This window comes from Delphinapterus leucas, chromosome 12 (genome assembly GCF_059928025.1).
Source record: "Delphinapterus leucas isolate spDelLeu-1000000601 "Yukka" chromosome 12, BTC_Dleu_Yukka2, whole genome shotgun sequence".
In the NCBI taxonomy this organism is placed as follows: Eukaryota; Metazoa; Chordata; class Mammalia; order Artiodactyla; family Monodontidae; genus Delphinapterus; species Delphinapterus leucas.
The window spans coordinates 88,520,518-88,538,865 of NC_143140.1; the positions used below are offsets into that span (position 1 = coordinate 88,520,518).

At 43.4% G+C, this 18,348-nt stretch overlaps 1 long non-coding RNA gene across 2 annotated transcripts in view; it reads right to left on the reverse strand.

The window, feature by feature from the left end:
• Positions 1-18,348, reverse strand: part of LOC111167551 (uncharacterized) — a 63,344-nt gene that overhangs the window by 15,407 nt on the left and 29,589 nt on the right. For both annotated transcript variants that reach the window (XR_016395271.1, XR_016395270.1), the window contains exons 2-3: positions 7,670-7,774; positions 1,113-1,186 (exon numbers count right to left, since the gene is read on the reverse strand). This is a non-coding gene — a long non-coding RNA (uncharacterized LOC111167551). The remainder of the gene's footprint in view (positions 1-1,112; positions 1,187-7,669; positions 7,775-18,348) is intronic.

Below are 18,348 nucleotides of genomic sequence, written 5' to 3' on the forward strand. Positions count from 1 at the left end.
TGACCTTAGGAAACTCATTCAACATCTCACTTCCTCAATTTCTCCTCCATAAAGCAATGAGGTTCAAGTGGATGGTCTCTGAGGTCTGAAATCACTACAGTTCCGTAATTCATGGTCTCTAAGCCAAAAGCATCAGGCTTAAAAAATTACAAAGAGAGGAGACGTGGCCAGATTCAATCCCCTTCCAGCACGACTTTTTTTTTTTAACTTGTGAATCCATCTCAGTGAGATTCCAAGTCTCAGACCCTACAAGGTCCCCCAGTAAATCCTGGGGGACCAGCAGCCCCTGTTATTTCTGGGGCTGGAGTCGATGGGTGCCAGCCTCCCATCTCTGCCTCACACCCCTTTGGAAACCACACCAGTCATGAGGTGAATGGGAAATAACTCAGCCCTTCCAGCTCCTGCAGATGTTGTACGGGGTTTCTCCACAGGAGCTGCCAAGATGCTAAGCCCCTCTCTGTAGTTGCAAGTGGCTGCTCTCGAAGAGACCCAACCAGAGGAGGGATGCAGTGAGGCCAGCCCCAATGCACAGAGCAACCGTAGCCAAAGCTGACTTAAACCCACAGAATGTGGACCAGGAAAAGGCTTGTTTCCTCTCCGTTTTGAAGGCATGAGAGAAGCTCCTGAGAACCAAGGAGTCAAGTTCAGAATGCCCTGAAGAATCTATATTTTAATATTTTCTACATCACGCTGTTGACCAGCCAGCCGCCTGGCACATCTGTTTCTAGCTATGAAACCATTCGTGGAAAACACTCTAGCAAACGCTCTGCTCTCGCCTCTGCTTGAATCCCCGCCTCAGGTCACTCCTTCTCCTCCAGGACCCCAGAAAAACCAAGACAAATGTGGCTGCTCCGTGGTGAAGGTGAACTAGGTCCTATTGACTCAAGGTAAGACTCTGCAAAAGTCATCACTAATTTACATCTAAGCTGCATCCAGTTATTACCAGGAAATAGAGTCAGGCTTTGCCTCCTGACATGATGGCTTTTTCCCTCTTGTGCCAAATCACGAGCCGTGATCTTCCTCCTCGTGATGGATATATTGTTATGGAATTAGCTCCTCCCTCTTCCCTGAAAATGGAGAGATCTTCCCCCCCAGTTTTTAAGCCCTTTTACCCCTCATCTTGTCTACGAAGGTCTTCATCCACATGGAGAGGGTGGCGGGCCTGCGAAGCTGAGGGGCATCATGCCTGGCCAAAAGAAAGAGGACTTTCACTTTTGATTACAAGATACACCCACAGGATTAGTGTTGCCCTCATGCTATTTACATAATTCGAAGAGCCAATCAAATATGGAAGGTGCATTCAGTCTTTGGGGAACTAGGATTAAGAGTGAGAGATGTCCCTCTGGCTTAAGAAGAGCCCATGGTTAGCAGGCCACCTCTGATGAGAAGTTCCTAGTCCAGAAACACTGCCCCCCTGCACACACACACACACACACACACACACACTCTCACACACACAGCACTCAGGAGAACAAGCCCATGATTTGCACATGAATGACAGCATCAGGACCTTCGACAAATAACAACAGTTACTCCCGCTTGTCCTGGGCGTTGCCAGGTACTGTGCTGGCCATTCTCCTCTCTGGTCCCAGATTCTTCACCTTGGTCCCCTCTTTGCTGCCCCTCTTTCCCCAGCCCTAACACCCACATCCACAGTCCCCTCTGATAGGTGTCAGTGCATTTCCATTCAAAAAGATGGATAGAGTGACTGGGTATTCGTCATATTTGGACTACAAGTTTTCTAGGAAAATACTGGTCATAGGAAAATGTATCCCTAAAATCCCAAGAACAAAAAAATTGGTGAACAATACCATTTAGGCATGTGAATTAGTGAAAAATAAAATAAAATAAAATATGACACAAATGCGAATTCCCTGGAGGTCCAGGGCTTAGGACTTGGCGCTTTCACTGTCTAAGGTTCAATCCCTGGTCAGGGAACTAAGATCCTGCAAGCCATGCAGCACAGCCAATAAATAAATTAAATAATAAATAAATAAATAAAATATGACACAAATGAACATACCTATGAAACAGAAACAGACTCACAGACATAGAGAACGGGCTTGCCAAGGGTAGAGGGGAGGCTCAGGGGGAGGGAAGGATTGAGAGTTTGGGATTAGCAGGTGCAAAATACTGTATAGAGGGTGGATAAACAACAACCTCCTACTGCACAGCACAGGGAACTCGATTCAATATCCTGAGATAAACCGTAATGGAAAAGAATATGAAAAAGAATATATAGGTGTATAACTGAAGCACGTTGCTGTACACCAGAAACTAACAACATTGTAAACCAACTATACTTTAATAAAATTTTTTAAAATGTCTGACATGCCTTTTAAGTTCTGTGCTGTAGTACTAGGGTTAAAATTGACATAAGTGGTTTTTCTTTGTTTGTTTGTTTGTTTGTTTGTTTTTACGGTACATGGGCCTCTCACTGTTGTGACCTCTCCCATTGCGGAGCACAGGCTCCAGACGCGCAGGCTCAGCGGCCATGGCTCACGGGCCCAGCCGCTCCGCGGCATGTGGGATCTTTCCGGACCGGGGCACGAACCCGCGTCCCCTGCATCGGCAGGCGGACTCTCAACCACTGCGCCACCAGGGAAGCCCGACGTAAGTGTTTTGAATATTTCAAATGTTACTCCTTTTCTTCCTTCTGTCAGATCTCATCTGGCTTTCCAATCCCGATCACCCCTGATGGTACACACCTGATCCTGTCAAACAGGGTACCTTGGTCCTTTCTGGTGTAAGATTCAGTCTGTTTCACATTATAACTACCCCTTTCCAAATCCTTCCTCACATCCTATTTCTCCTCAGCTTCTCCCCAGTGATATCTCAGGCCTGACTTCATGACCGTGTGTGTGTGTGTGTGTGTGTGTGTGTGTGTGTGTGTGTGTTCAGTTGATGGAAAAGCCTGTTCTGGTCCTCATAGCTGCTATGCTGACATCTTGAGGACATGCTTCTGCATCTACTGCCAGGGTCTCAGAGTTTTTAACGCTCTGATGTGTATTGTGAAATCTAGCACTTGACAAAAGTGCTCATTGGCTGGGGCACTGCTGGTCCTGTGCATCAAGTGCTCTCCTCTTTAACGTGGCTAATAAGCCTCCTTGGAAGCCTGACATTGTTTTCAGAGTCATTAAAGACCATGCATGAAATATCAGCCTCTGGCAAAACTAACTCCAAATAGTTCCCTATTAATAAGTATGTGTAACAGTCCCACTGGCAAGGGATGACGCTGACCGCGTGTAAATGACTAACTGGTCTCAATGTAACTGCGACCTTGTGCAGCTGAGCCCTGAAGAACACGAGGTGCTTTCGAGCTGGAACACTTCAGAACTTAGAGACTGTCCTTGCTGTTGAATTATAAAGAGCTTGTCTCACTGGATTAATGTCCCCCGTGTTCCACACTCAAATGTAGTCTTAGCTAGAAACCTCGGCTTAGACACCCATTGCCCTGCAAGCCCAGAATGATCATCTATTGCCAAAAACCTGGTTGGGTTTTCCAGAAAGAGCCAATTTGCAGATTTGGGGATGCCTTATCTTCCTCTGATTGCCTCCTAGCTTCTTCCCCATTCTACTCCACCAGATCCTTCCAAGAAGGAGGAAGTGAAAGCTCTTACAGTCCAACAGAGCAAGCCTTCTGATGCCTTTCGCATCTCAGGTCTGCAGTAAATATTTGTGGCTGAGAAAGATGCTGAAAACTGCTGCCCTGGACTAATCTCAGCCTCATCAGAACCAGGTGAAGGAAAGGGAAGGGAAAGGGTACTAATTTTAATGTGTGCAAGCAGTGCTGGGCAGTAGCATAGTGTAACTTGTTTATTATCTCTGTGTTACAAATGAGAACGTGCAGGCTCAGAGAGGCTATTGAACGTGTGCATGATCACAGCAGTAGGAAGGCTATGATTTGAACTCATGTTTCTGACCCAGAAACTTGTGCTATTTCCACCAGATCCATTGCTCTGTGTGGTCCTTGACTACAAGGCAAATGAAAACAGAAGAGGTTTTTTAATAGACACCTTTATCAGACTGAAGAAGTTTCCTTCTCTTCCTAGTTAATTGACAGATTTTACCATAAATGGACATTGAATTTATCAAATGCTTTCTCTCAGTCTACTGAGATGAAACTATGTTTTGTTTTTGTGTGTATATGTGTTTTTTTAGTTTGTTAACATGGTGAATTACATAGATTGATTTCCAAATTTTATAACAACTTTGCATTCCTGGAATAAATTATTATATTCCTGGCCATAATATATAATTCTGTTTATATGTTTTAGGATACCATTTGCTAAAATTTTGTCAAGACTTTTTACAACTATTCTCATGGTAATATTCTTTCCTTATAGTGTCTTTTTGTCGTTTTATTACTGTTTACTATTTATTAAAAGGTAATGTCAAATAACATTGTAAATCAACTATACTTCAAAAAAATTGTTTAAAGAAACTTTTTTAAAAAGGTAAGGTTAGCCTCATAAGGTGACTTATGAAGGATTCCCTTTACTTCAATTGTCTGGAAGAGTTTAGGTAGAACTGATATAATTTTTTCTGCAAACGTTTGTTATGATTGATCAGTAGAGCATCTGGGCCTGTAGTTTTCTTTGTGGGAAGGTTTATAACTACAAATTCAATTTCTTTACTAGACTTAGGACTATTTAGGTCATCTATCTCTTTTTGAGTGAGCTTTGGTAGCTTGTATTTTTCAAGGACTGTATCCATTTCATCTAAGTTGTCAAATTTATTGGAATAAGATTGTTCAGAATAGTCCTTTATTATCCTTTAATATCTGTAGGGTCTGTAATGATGCCACATCTTTCATTTTTTTATATTGGCAATTTGTGTCTGCTCTCTTTTCTTCCTGATCAGTATAGCTAGGGTTTATCAATTTTATTGATTTTCTCAAAGAAGAAGGTTTTGGCTTATTAATATTCTCTATTAATCTTCAAGTTAATCTCATTAATTTCTATAGTTTCATTTCTTCTTCTTACTTTAAGTTTAGTTTGCTCTTTTGATTATTTGTTTGTTTCCTAAGTAGGAAGCTGAAATCATTGATTTGAGACCTTTCTTCTTTACTAATATAGGCATTTAGTGCCCTAAATTTCCCACTAAGTACTGAATTAGTGGCATGTCACAAATTTTTATATGCTGCATTTTAATTTTAGTTTAGTGGAAAGCACTTTCCAAATTTCTCTTTTGAATTCTTCTTTGTTCCCTGAGTTTTTTTTTATAAGTGTGTTGTTTAATTGCCAAACATCTGGGAATTTTCCAGAGATCTTTCTGTTATTGATATCTAATATAATTCCATTATGATCAGATGGCATATGTTGTATAATTAGAATTCTCTTCAATGTATTGAGACTTCTTTTATGGCCCCATATATGGTTGATCTTAGTAATTGTTCTATGTGCACTTGAAAAGAATGTCTACACTGTTGTGGTTATGTGAAATGTCAGTTAGGTCAAGTTGGTTAACGGTGTTGTTCAGGTCCTCTTCTATATCCTTGCCAACTTTTTTGTCTACTTGTTCTATTCATTACTGAGAGAAGGACATTGAAATCTCTGACATGATTGTAGCTTGGCTATTGATCTTTGTAGCTCTACCAGTTTTTGCACTATACATATTTAAGCTCTGCTATTAGGTGCATAAACATTTATGATTATAATGACCTCTTGATGAACTGACATCTATATCATTATGAAATGACCTTCTTTTTTTTAATTTACTTTGTTCTGAAATCTACTTTGTCTGATATTAATGTAGTCACCCCAGCTTTCTTTCAATTGGTGTTAGCATGATCTTTCTTCATAGCTTTACTTTTAACCTATTTGTAAATTTATAATTAAAGTGTGTTTCTTGCAGATAGCATAAAGTTGTGTCTCACTTTTTATCCAATCCAACAATCTATTCTACTTAATTGAAGTATGTATCAGTTTGCTGGGGCTGCTGTGACAAAGAACCACAAAGCAGGTGGCTTAATCAACAGAAATTTACTGCCTTACGATTTTGAAGGCTAGCAATCCAAAATCAAGGTCTCAGACAAGGTGGGCTCTTTCTGAAGGCTGTGAGGGAAGGATCTATTGTTTAATTTTGCATGGTTTCTATTTCTGTGCCTTCAATCTTTTCACTAAACTGTTCTTCTGTAACATCTAGTTTGTTGTCAGTCCCATCCAGTATATTTTTCATCTGAGACATTGTAGTTTTCATCTCTAGCAGCTCTACTGTAGTCTTTTTTATAACTTCCATGTCTCTAACTTTCAAACATCTATATAGAAAACAGCAATATTCATAATATTAATCTTTTAATGTGTTCGTTCATTCTAATCTCACTATAGTCAGTTCTGGGTTTGTTTGTTTGTTTTCTTGCGGTATGTGGGCCTCTCACTGCTGTGGCCTCTCCCGTTGCAGAGCACAGGCTCTGGACGCACAGGCTCAGCGGCCATGGCTCACGGGCCCAGCCGCTCTGCGGCATGTGGGATCTTCCCGGACCAGGGCACGAACCCATGTCCCCTGCATCGGCAGGCGGACTCTCAACCACTGCGCCACCAGGGAAGCCCCATTTCTGGGTTATTTTTAGTTGACTGACTTTTCATCATGAGTTGTGTTTCCCTTTTTCTTTGCATGCCTGGTAATTAGGTGTCACTTTTTAATTAGGTGTCACATATTTTGAATTCTAATCTGTTAGGTAATGTATATTTTTGTATGCCCATAAATATTCTTGAAGTTTGTTCTGGGACGCAGTTAAGTTTCTTAGAATCTGCTTGATCCTTTTGGGTCTTGCATTTAAGCCTTGTCAGGCAGGACCAAAACAGTGTTTAGTCTAGAATTAATTATTCCCCACTATTGTAATCAAATCCTTCAGAGTACTCTATCCAATTCTCCATGAGTTATGAGTTTTTTCAGTCTGGCTAGAGGGAAGAGGCATTATTCTTGGCCCCATGTGGACACTGCGTACTATTTCCTCTAATCCCTTCAGACAGTTCTTTCCCGATCTCAGGCATCACCCATCCCTGGCCTTAGCTCCATGGGATAGTGTGAAGGCAGGAGACCCCTCAGACTCTTCCCAGCCTCATGAAGCTTTGTATCTGTTGGCCTGGCATGTCTGGTATCACCCCATAAGTCGACAGAACTTCTCCTGCCACAGTTAGACCACTTGACCTATGAACCCCACCCCACCCTCTATCCTATTTGCTTCTGGGTCCTCACCTTCAGCTGGACAAACCCCTCTCAGTTCCTTGTTTGCTCTCACTCGTTTCACTCTCCCAAGCGATAATGGTGGCGTGCCTAACTGGGCAGCGCCCATCGGTGAGGTCGGGAATGGGGTGGGGCCCCCTTCCTGGAAGCTGGCTGATGATCACGAGAGCGGTTCGTCTGTGAGTGGAGCCATGTCTAAATGAGCACCTGCTTCGGATCCAACATGAGAAAGGGAGTGGAGTTCAGTGACGTCAAGAGGCTGGTGGAGAAGACAGAGGGGGAACTCCCTGGCGGTCCAGTGGTTAGGACTCCGTGCTCTCACTGCCGAGGCCCCGGGTTCCATCCCTGGTCAGGGAACTAAGATCCTTAAGCTGCGCGGCACCGCCATCAATTTTTAAAAACTTAAAAAAGAAAGAGAGAGAGAGAGAGACAGGGACCAAGGTGCCCCTGAGACAGTGAGTCAATAACAACAGACACTTACCTTTCGATCTCAAAGAAGCTAGAAGTACCATCCAGAAGTAGACACTCTTCCGATATTGCCGTTAGCCGACCCTTCTTCTGGGGCCCTCCCCAGATACTCATCAACCTGTGGGGACACAAGTGCCCTGCTGGCCATGGCTCCAGACCTCCCTCCTCCCACTGAAGCTAACTTTCTGCTTCATCTACTTCTGCGCACATCTGTACGGCCACAGCTTTGACTTCATCTTGAAGCGGGCGCTCACTCTCACTGTTGCCAAACGAACTAGCGGAAATAGAGATGGAACCAACCCCACCCCACTCGACCCCAACAAGAGTGCTTGTCCCAGCCTTTGGCATGGCCTTAGTAAGGCTCTGCTGACAACTAGCCTTCAGACCAGCATCACCCCCTGCAGACCAGAGATCAGACTGGTAGCCCCAGGCCTGGTCTGGTCTTCAGAGGTATTTACTGGACCACATACTGTATTTACATCTTTAATTTCCAAACCTTTAAATGTCAGGAGGGTTTTTGTTTGTTTGTTGGGTTTTTTTAAAAATTTATTTATTTTTGTCTGCGTTGGGTCTTCATTGCTGTGCACTGGCTTTTCTCTAGTTGCGGCGAGTGGGGGCTACTCTTCGCTGTGGTGCACAAGCTCCTTATTGCGGTGGCTTCTCTTGTTGAGGAGCACGGGCTCTAGGCCCACGGGTTTCAGTAGCTGTGGCACGTGGGCTCAGTAGTTGTGGCTCGTGGGCTCTAGAGCGCAGGCTCAGTAGTTGTGGCGCACGGGCTTAGTTGCTCTGCAGCATGTGGGATCTTCCCGGACCAGGGCTCGAACCCATGTCCCCTGCATTGGCAGGCGGATTCCCTGCACAAGCAGGAAAGCCCTGTCAGGAGGTTGTTACATTAAAATATTAATTTGCAACCTATCTTGAAAAATTAAAAGCTATGGCAACACTGGATTGACCTATGTCAATGATGACTTCCGTCAAATAAGCACTTGTGTCCGGGTGGTCACATTCTCCACCTGCTGGCTTCACTCATGTAATTTACCTGTTTGGTCCCCATAGGCATTGGAGATCGCTACCCCTGCCACAGGTGGGATCTTGTACAGGATAAACATAGGCGGACGCTTTTTTCCTCTCTTTGTGGGTGTCACAAATATAATGTCCAGATGTAAGACTCTTTTTTAAGGGAGCAAGGGCACAGAGCAGTCATAGTAAATTATACACTAAAGACAAAACTCATAATTTAGCATCAAGAAGTACTCCTTTTAGGCTTTTCCTCTGGGCGCCTCACCTGCTTCAATTCTCAGAACTATGGTCTGTCTTTTGTCCTTTTCTTTCTTCTTCAAGATTTTTATTCTTAAAAGATTTATTTTAAAACACTTATATACGGACACACAAGTTTTTGGCCACAGCATTGTCATTCTCTGCTTTGAAATGAAAACGGTATGGAAAACACATCACAAGCAAATTTTGAACCTTAAGAAAATGCATATTTTAGCACATGTTTTCAATTATAGTGGAATGAATTTGAAGCTATGGAGACCCAGCTTGGCACAGTGAACAGCTGGCCTGTGATCATCCCCACAGCTTTCATCGTCTGATACAAACCAGCCTTCCAAGCAGAGCCTTCTGAGGTCAGCTTCCAAGTGTCATCTGGCCAAACCCAAACTTTTGACGAAAAGAGGAAAATATGTATTATCCAGCCCTCAAGCTCATACAGAAGAGAATTAACTCAGGACATGAGATTCAGCCACTTCATTTCTCCTGCCCATTGCGTCTCAGAAGCACCAGCCTGCCTTTCTACCATCTTTTGAAACAGGAAAGCCAGTTAGAGTACAACTTTGTTTTTATACATGTATTGGCTTAGAGAGATGGTTTGCTTTTAACACCCATCCAAGTTGAGTGAGTGTCTTTCCTGAGTTAAAAATGGCACAGTGTTTTTTTATGGCCAAATGTATTCTTTCTTTGAGTGTATTATAGGCTGGAGGATCCCAGAGGCCAACACTAGACTCAAAGGATACTTGACAAGCCCAGGAGGAGTCAAATTAGCGTGTACCAGGTAGACTCCAAAGGGTCACTGGTTTCAATGACTTCCCAACCATTCTTTAAGAGGCTGGCAGTTCCACAGAAGTTCTCCTGCGCTGCTTCAAGAAGGAAAAACCAAGAGTAAGGACTCAGTTCCCAACCCAGGCTTCAACTAGGGCAGCTCTGGGGTTTTTGGGGGGTTTTTTGTTGTTGTTTTTTGGATATTTATTTAATTATTTGGCTGCACCAGGTCTTAGTTGCGGCACGCGGGATCTTCGTTGCAGCACGCAGGATCTTTTTTAGTTACGGCATGTGGGATCTAGTTCCCTGACCAGGGATTGAACCCAAGCCCCCTGCATGGGGAGCACAGAGCCTTAGCCACTGAACCACCAGGGAAGTCCCGGCAGCTCTGTTTTAATATTAGCCTACTTGGAGTAACATTTCATTTAAGGAAAAATCTGATGGATAAAGAGTTTGAAAACCACTGCTTCAGGATATATACCATTTGGGCAACCTCCCCTCTTAAAAAAATGGTTTTTTTAATAAGTAGCACACATGACCTAATATAACTATCCCTTGCTATCTAGTGCTGTCTGCTTCCTAAATTTAGTTACAGGAATCCAGACAGACACATCAGGCTGCTTCTATTGCGAAACTGCTGCTAGGCTCACATCGGCAAGTTCATACTGAATCTTCAGTTCATCATGTCATTTTGAGCTTTTCCCATTTTAATCACTAAGCTTCAATCATGAAACTTAGGAAGGATTACTGACACCCAGAAGGAGGATCTGACAAAAGACTCAACCCATCTGACCAATACTCAAGTCACATCTAATACTCAAACCCCCCTCCAATCATCATTCTAACAAAGAAAATGTTTTAAAAGTTTTCATGCATTTGGATTTCTGCTCATGTATGGAGCACACAATCGGAAACACAAAAACACTTGGTTACCCTTCAGCTGAGAAACTGAGGAACGTGAATCCTCCTGCAAGCTGACACAATAAACCATTCTCCACTACAGCACCTTAGGTAACTGGGCTAAGCAAAAAGCCACGCTCAGGGTCTAAAGGGAATGGGACACCTCAGGGCACTGGGACCCCACCGGAAGCCCTATATCCATGTTCCTCAAATCTAAAGCTAGAAATCCTGACCAAACAAGTTCAAATATACTTTGGGGAATATTTACACTGAATATTCAAAACCAGGACCAGCTTGGAATGCCCTGATTATACACTTGGCAGAGTCTTAAGTCCCTATCGGAAGTGTGGATACCCAGAAGGGAAGCCTAGATGTTAGGAGGAGCCCGGGGAGGTGGCCTCGCCATTGTCTGTCGTGAGCCCTGAGTTTCACAGCTGTTTATCACAGGTGGTCCCTGGACAGGTGCTGGCTGAGTCGGGAGAATGCCCTGCGATGCTCAGGAACACGGTCAAGGACTTGTATTTGGAACCAGTTCCTAACACTCTTATTCCACAACCAGAAAGTCCTGCGTGGCTTTTCTTTTGAAAACAAAATCAACATTTCTCACTTTGCATTCCTTTTTGCCAAACATGCAGGTTTCTTTTGAACATTTTCCATCTGACCCAACCTCAGTTAATTCTGTACATATTTTCAGACCAACTGTAGCAGACACTCCCCGTTCACCAAGAAGAAGACATAACGTGCACGTGAGGTAGGTCAAGAGGAGGAGCGAATACATAAGAGCCCAGGATAAGCTGAAGGACAGAGGCCCAGGCGGTGACCACTGCCAGGGTGACAGTGGCTAGAAGGCAGAGGCTATAAGCGAAGAAAAGCCCCAAATGTATGCCTTTCCCAAACCTCAGCTGATCACCAAATTTCAACTTGTGTTTAAGGTTGTTCGTGTTCTCGTAATTATAAAAGATGACTGAGGAAAGTTTACAGCCTTGACTCCTGTTAAATCCGCCCTCTGTGATCTTAGTTCCTCCATCCAGGACTGGACACAGACACACCAGCACCTACTTCTGGGACTGCAGTATAGATGTCTGTGTTTAACAAGAGAACAGTCATGTAGGGTGACTTTCTCAAATCATTACATAGAATTATGGAAACTTTGGCACTAAGGAAACTAAGTTTTTGGTGAAAGTCCAAGAGAGAAAAGATATCGATGTAAAAGTTCCATTTTTCCTTTATTCTCCCATTTCATGAAATCATTTGTTTTCCTTCTTTTTGTCTTTCTTCAATGATTATTTAATCACCATAGCTCCCAGTGGGGAAGGCAGGAGACTTCCAGCTTCAGAATGAGGGTGGGAATTGACATATAATTTCCAGATATCCATACTGGTCCAAAAGAGCAGCCAGGATGCCTAATTGCCCCATAAGTCACACATGTGAAGGCCTGAATCCTTGTTTCCTGGATCTCGAAAGTGAATTTTGTCAAGAAATTCTTTCCAATATCATATGGAGGTCCCTTCTCCAGTTCAGCCAAACAGTAGGCTCACAAGGTGAAGGAGTGAGTATCAGGGACTGGAGAGAACTGAAGGAAAGAAGTTGAAAATTGGCAGAAGGAAAGTTAAACGTTCTCATTGACCCCGGGCTCTCAGGTGCACAGGTATTAAGTCACAAAGGGGACACAGGTGAGCATTGTTCATGGTCAAAGGGCAGAGCAGAGGAAGTGAAATTCAAGGAACCAAAGTATTAGCACTTTATTCTATCCCATCAAACTTAGGAAATATTATTTATTTCCTGATTTCGCTAAATAAAATGCTTCTAGAGCTAATGTTGCATTTGGTTTCTTCATTTCTTTTTTCCTACTGATATTTCAATTCTCGATTGGATGCCAGAAAATGTTAAATATTAGTTCCCATCTTCATAAATATTAGCATCTTAATATTAAAATATGAAAGGTAGAGAAGGAGAAAAGCTTTCCTGAGAGCACTAGTTCCAGAGGGAAATTCAGGGATGAGAGATAGCTCTAGGGCGTTTTGTTTTCCCTGCATCCTCCCTTCCAGGGTCAAGCAGCCAACTGCTCAATGGGATCCTTTATCCACCCAGGCAGGGCCAGTGCATTTCGTCCAGAGTAGCATCTTCTCTCAGGAATAATGTCTCAGTGCAAAAAACAAAACAAAACAAATAAACAAACAATGACTTTTTATCCTTTCAAAATGTGGACAAAGAAAAATACAGGGTGGAGATGGAGGTTTTGCAAATGAAAGCCAGGTTTCTGCACCTTTTGTTAAGAGTTTTTAAAAGATGCTATGCTCTCAAGATTATGTATTAGCAATCACATAGCAATCAGTATTATTTCCATTCTTATAATATAAAGACAGCCCCAGACCTGTGAGCCTCTGATCCCAGTGGGGTTGTGGAGTTATTACCTTCAGTCAGGAAATCCTCATGTCTGTAGACTAAATAATAAATAAATAGATATATGTACCACTTTTTCTAATGTTTGCCCATGCTTTATAAATAATAAAATGCAAGCTTTTATTCATATTATTATTATTCAAATTCATATCAGCTTTCACAGTTGTATTTTTTGCACTGATTTGACGTAAAAAATACACATAACTGCCATAAAGCAGATTAACTGGAAATGTCAGATTTCTTTCTTTTCTTTTAATCAACTTAATTTCGATTCTGAGTTCCCATCGCTCTTGGATAGGCAGGAAATTCAAGCTATTCTTCTCCGGGTTCCCCTCACCCACAAGCAGCGCTAGTGCTATGTCATCAATTCTCATCCATTCTCCACGGTGATTTTGTTAAGTGTGTAGATCTTCAGTGAGTTTAGGTACCACCAGGTGCTTGGGATCCAGTCCCACTGGGTAGAGCTCACAGCTGCTGAGGGCTGGCACCTGTCAGGACCAGGACCCCAGACCTCTCTCCGCTCTGGGCCTCAAACAAGAAGTAAAATATGTAGCGGAACAAACAATATTTCTAGCAATTATTCTACTATCGCCTTGTATCAGCATCTAACTAGAAGACATTTCTAGCAATTATTCTACTATCACCTTGTATCAGCATCTAACTAGAAGACAGAAACCACACTAATTTTAACAGGAAGACTTTATTATAAAGAACTATTGACTATAACAGAAGATTAACTATAAAGGGATAAAGAGAACTCTAAAAAATCCCCAAGGGATGGAGGAGAACGCCTAATGAAAGAACAACTTGAAAAGGAGAGCACCCGCCTCCCGAAGGCTGGGATTCAGATCTCATTGGAAAAAGTGAGTTTGCAGCCCACTGAATGGTGGAGAGATTCTCTGGGCTCCCCTGAGCCAGAGTTGACCCACAGGGCCTGGGCAAAAGTTAGAAGACAGGGTAACATGGCCTGGGATTGGCAAGCTGGGAGCCTCCCAGTGGGGTGCTGGTGCACTAAGATACAGACTAGGAACTGCAGCTGGACTGGCAAGCAGGAAACACCCCACCGGGATGAAGGCGCCTCGAGGCTAAGAAGCCAACCACTAGGCTGCCTGCTAGACCTACCAGCAGGGATGCCACTGAAACTCAGTGGAGGTGAGCACCTGGATTCCCTCCTTGTGCCAACTTACTGCCACAGTGTGATTTAAAAAAGGAATCACACCAGAACAAGGATGTGCTGCCCATCCTCCTTTACTGTCAGTCTAGCACTCTACTGACAGAGCTTAGCGATGCGCCGGCCATGAAGGGGGAGATGCTTACAAGGCCCAGCTCCATGATCACAGAGCAAGCAATGAAGTGTGAATTTAGCACTGAGTAGCAATAAAGAGACAACTGGCACACATATGAAGAGTCCTGAAAATGTTTATGTTACAACAAGACCTCATGTTCACAATGATTGGGAACTCATGATCAACATTAAACAATAGTAAGTTGCCTTCCATTTGTTACCTGTTTCTAAGACCAGGATTCCACCTCTGGTAGATGTCAGCTCTATGGACCACAGTCCCCCACCTTCCAGAAGGACCTGGAGCAGAGACTCCTGTTTTCTTTTCCAGGACCCAGTCCTTGTCTCACCCTTCCCCCAGGGTCCATCCTTGTTACCTAATGCCCAAGAACCTGACACATTTAACAAATCTCCAATGTGAGGATTACACTTACTGCAAAGTCTATTTGGGGATTAAAAGGCAAAGACTAAAAAAATTCATATATATATCACCTAATCAAATTTCCTGTGAAATTTTTATTAAACCTCTTTCTTGGTACAGTTGCATATATAACAGAACTTCCAAAAGTAGCTCACATGCTGGAATATATGCTTCTCTGACAAGAAATAAAAATTAATTATGTTGAACCACTGCAGCCATCTACAAAGAACATGCTTCACTGTTACAAATCATACACCGGCCTGCCCAAATGTATCAGATTAGCTCTGATGGAAATAAAGTAAATTTTGGCACATTTTATAATTTGGAATTAAAAGTCTTCCCTGGGGCTTCCCTGGTGGCACAGTGGTTGAGAGTCCGCCTGCCGATGCAGGGGACACGGGTTCGTGCCCCGGTCCGGGAAGATCCCACACGCCGTGGAGCGGCTGGGCTCGTGAGCCATGGCCGCTGAGCCTGTGCGTCTGGAGCCTGTGCTCCACAATGGGAGGGGCCACAACAGTGAGAGGCCTGCGTACGGCAAAAACAAAACAAAAAAAGTCTTCACTGGGTTACAAAATGCTTATGAATTTTACTGAGAGAAATAAATATTGTAAATAATGAGGAAAAAACATCATGTGCAAACAACACAACCCTATATCATGAGGAGTAAAATTTCAGATTAAAGAATTAGAATTGATGAAGGTTTTCAATGAAGTGATCAGAAGCGAGAAAATGTTTTTTCCCATACACCAGCAAAAATGTATATAATAAAAGGGAAAAAGACATTCGACTAGGAAAGTATCAACAATGGTAAGTACTTCAGAATAAAGAATCAAGAATTTCTATACCTTTCTGAAGAATGACTAGTGTCTAAAGAACGTAATCAAAGACCTTCTTGTAAGATTTAGGTCAGTGTCTAACACATAGGAGGCTCTCAAACATATTTACTGAATTGACCGGCATTGAAACCCTAACACATTTTGGTAAACTGACTTTGGTTTACCCAATCATATTTGAAGATACACACAGTTATATGTCACGTCTGAGTTTTATCCACAGGGTTCTAAGCTTGATGATTTTGTTGTCTAACGGCTTTGGCTTGAGAAAACCCCCAGGGCATGTGATTGGAATAGCACATTTGTGTAACAGGCAGAGTGGGGTGTCCAGTGGAATGTCCCTCCAAAGCGCAGCAAAGCTGGGGCAATTGTCTGGGCAGAGAACCAAGCTTGGGGAACATTATGAAAAGCTGGTCCAAAGCCCATGTAATCAACACCTGCACACCCTCACAGGCAGCAAGGTGAGGGGCAGGGCCTGCTCATCATCTGGACTAAAAACGCATCTAGACACAGAGTGTACAGCTGGCATAGTTAGAATATGGGTAAGACCCTAGATTCCTCAAAGCTTCCCCATATATGCGGACAGACGAGGTCACATCAGTTGTAAGAATTACTGCACTGGTTCTGGCCTGTCTTTGCCGATTTGAGACCCCTAGTCCTCCAGCCCTGCCCCATGCCCCCCCATCTTTAGTCGTCCTCACCCCTCAGTCTCGGTATTTCTTCCACCCCCTCCATCTCCACCATGAGCTGCGGGACCCTGCCCCAGCTGCAGTTGGGCTCTCCTGGTGCCCAAGCTGTTCTGAGGCAAAAGAAAGCAGGATGTCTCATCACCCACTTGAGTTGCATGTGGGTGAGATTACTGGGGAGATTCCATGGTTCTCCATGTCTTACAGGGATTGTTAGTAAAACAGCTTCCAGGGCCAGATCATTTAACCAGGGAGACAAATCTCAGCATCCATGGTGAAACCTGGAAGTACGTCTCCCCTCCAGTGACGGAGACTTTCCCACCCTGCCTGGCCCCTCTGCAGACAGGCAAACACACTCGCCTCCACCTCTCCCATCGTCTGTTTGCCAACAAGCCCAAATTCCAGCATGGTCACCATTCAAATCCCAGGAGCCTCCTCATTGGTGGGGCTTCCAAGAAGGGGCTGAAAGGATCGACCTTCCTTCCCCACCCCACAATCGGTGCAGCAGCCCTCTTCCATAGTCTCTGATAAGTGAAAGAAATATCAACTCAATCTTGTATAAAATACTCTGCAAATGCAGCTGTAAGGCAAGTCCCTGGCCTTATGCCCTTGTAGCTTGATGCCCATCTTAGACCCTCCCATATGAAATCCTGGCATCTCTGCCTCCAAGGATTCCCCCCACCAGACAGGCTTCAGTGGGGCCTGTCCAACTCCAGTGATAGATTTAGGGGAACATCTCAATTCCTCAGAGATTCACACCAGGACCCTCAGCACCTCCAGCCTAATGTCCTGCCATGAACAGCAGGGAAGCAGGAAAGCCGTGCTCTCCCAAACACTCTCTCCTTCCCCATGCGGTTTCCGAGGTGCACTTTCTAATAAGAATTCTATTTAATAAAGAACTGGAGAACAATGGATATTTAAAGAACAAGAATTTTGAAACAGTTGCTCATATCTGAATTTCCATTTGGCATTTGGAGCAAGGCGAATTACGGTTGTCTGACGTTTTGATCCAAAAGGAGGACCTGAATTATTTGGAGAGGTTTTTGGTTAGATTTGAGGGGGGTTGGGTTGGTTGTTCATTTGCGGGGGGAGTGAATTTGTTAGCTCAGTCGTTGGTTGGAATTTTAAATGATGGAGGCTAATTTAGCTTTGACAGAGCAAATTTGCCCGTAGGTACTGATTTGAGGGAAAAAAAAAAAAGAACATGCAAACAAATGCAGTGACTCAGGACTCAAGAGACTGGGAGGGAATATAAAACTATCCAGGGAAGACACTTGAAAGACGTGCCATGAAATTTCTTCTGCACTAGTTTATTCTACCTTTTTACTCATGGAAATATTTTCTCTCACGGGTCATTAACATGTTTTGAAAGGATAAAGGAAAGAAAACAATAATGTATAAGTTGAAACAAGATATATAACATGGAAATGCAAATATTTCATACTCTCGTACCAAAAAATGCATCATTATGTATAGATAAAACAATATTGTGACACCACTTCCTCCCCACTGACCAGATTTGGGGTGCAATATTTTCTATTTAAGGTCCCCAAGGTAATTTACCATCAGATTGTCAAGGTCTCCACCAGCCTGGCATGGGGAGTTTACTACTCTACATTCCAAAGGGCATTGGGACATCTTGCAAGCCGATAACAGAACACCATGAGGAGTGTAGCATAGACAAGGAAGCACCTTAGACATCACGTCACTGCTGCTCAGAGCCTCTGCCTCCTGCTGCCTCTTCAAACAGTCCTTAATCTTTCTCCTCTTCGTAAATATTCACAGCAATTAACCCAAAATATGAAAGATGTGCATGCATACCTCCAACTTTACAGTGTTTACAATAGAAAAATGAAACAACCTGAATACCCAAAAGTTGAAGAATGCTTAAATTATGGTATCCCAACCCAACAGACTACTACGAAGACATTTTAAATGATGAAGATTACGGAAAATGGAAAAATCAGGGCACCTCACATCTTTTTTTTTTTTTTTTTTTTTTGCGGTATGCGGGCCTCTCACTGTTGTGGCCTCTCCCGTTGCGGAGCACAGGCTCCGGACGCACAGGCTCAGCAGCCATGGCTCATGAGCCCAGCCGCTCCGCGGCATGTGGGATCTTCCCGGACC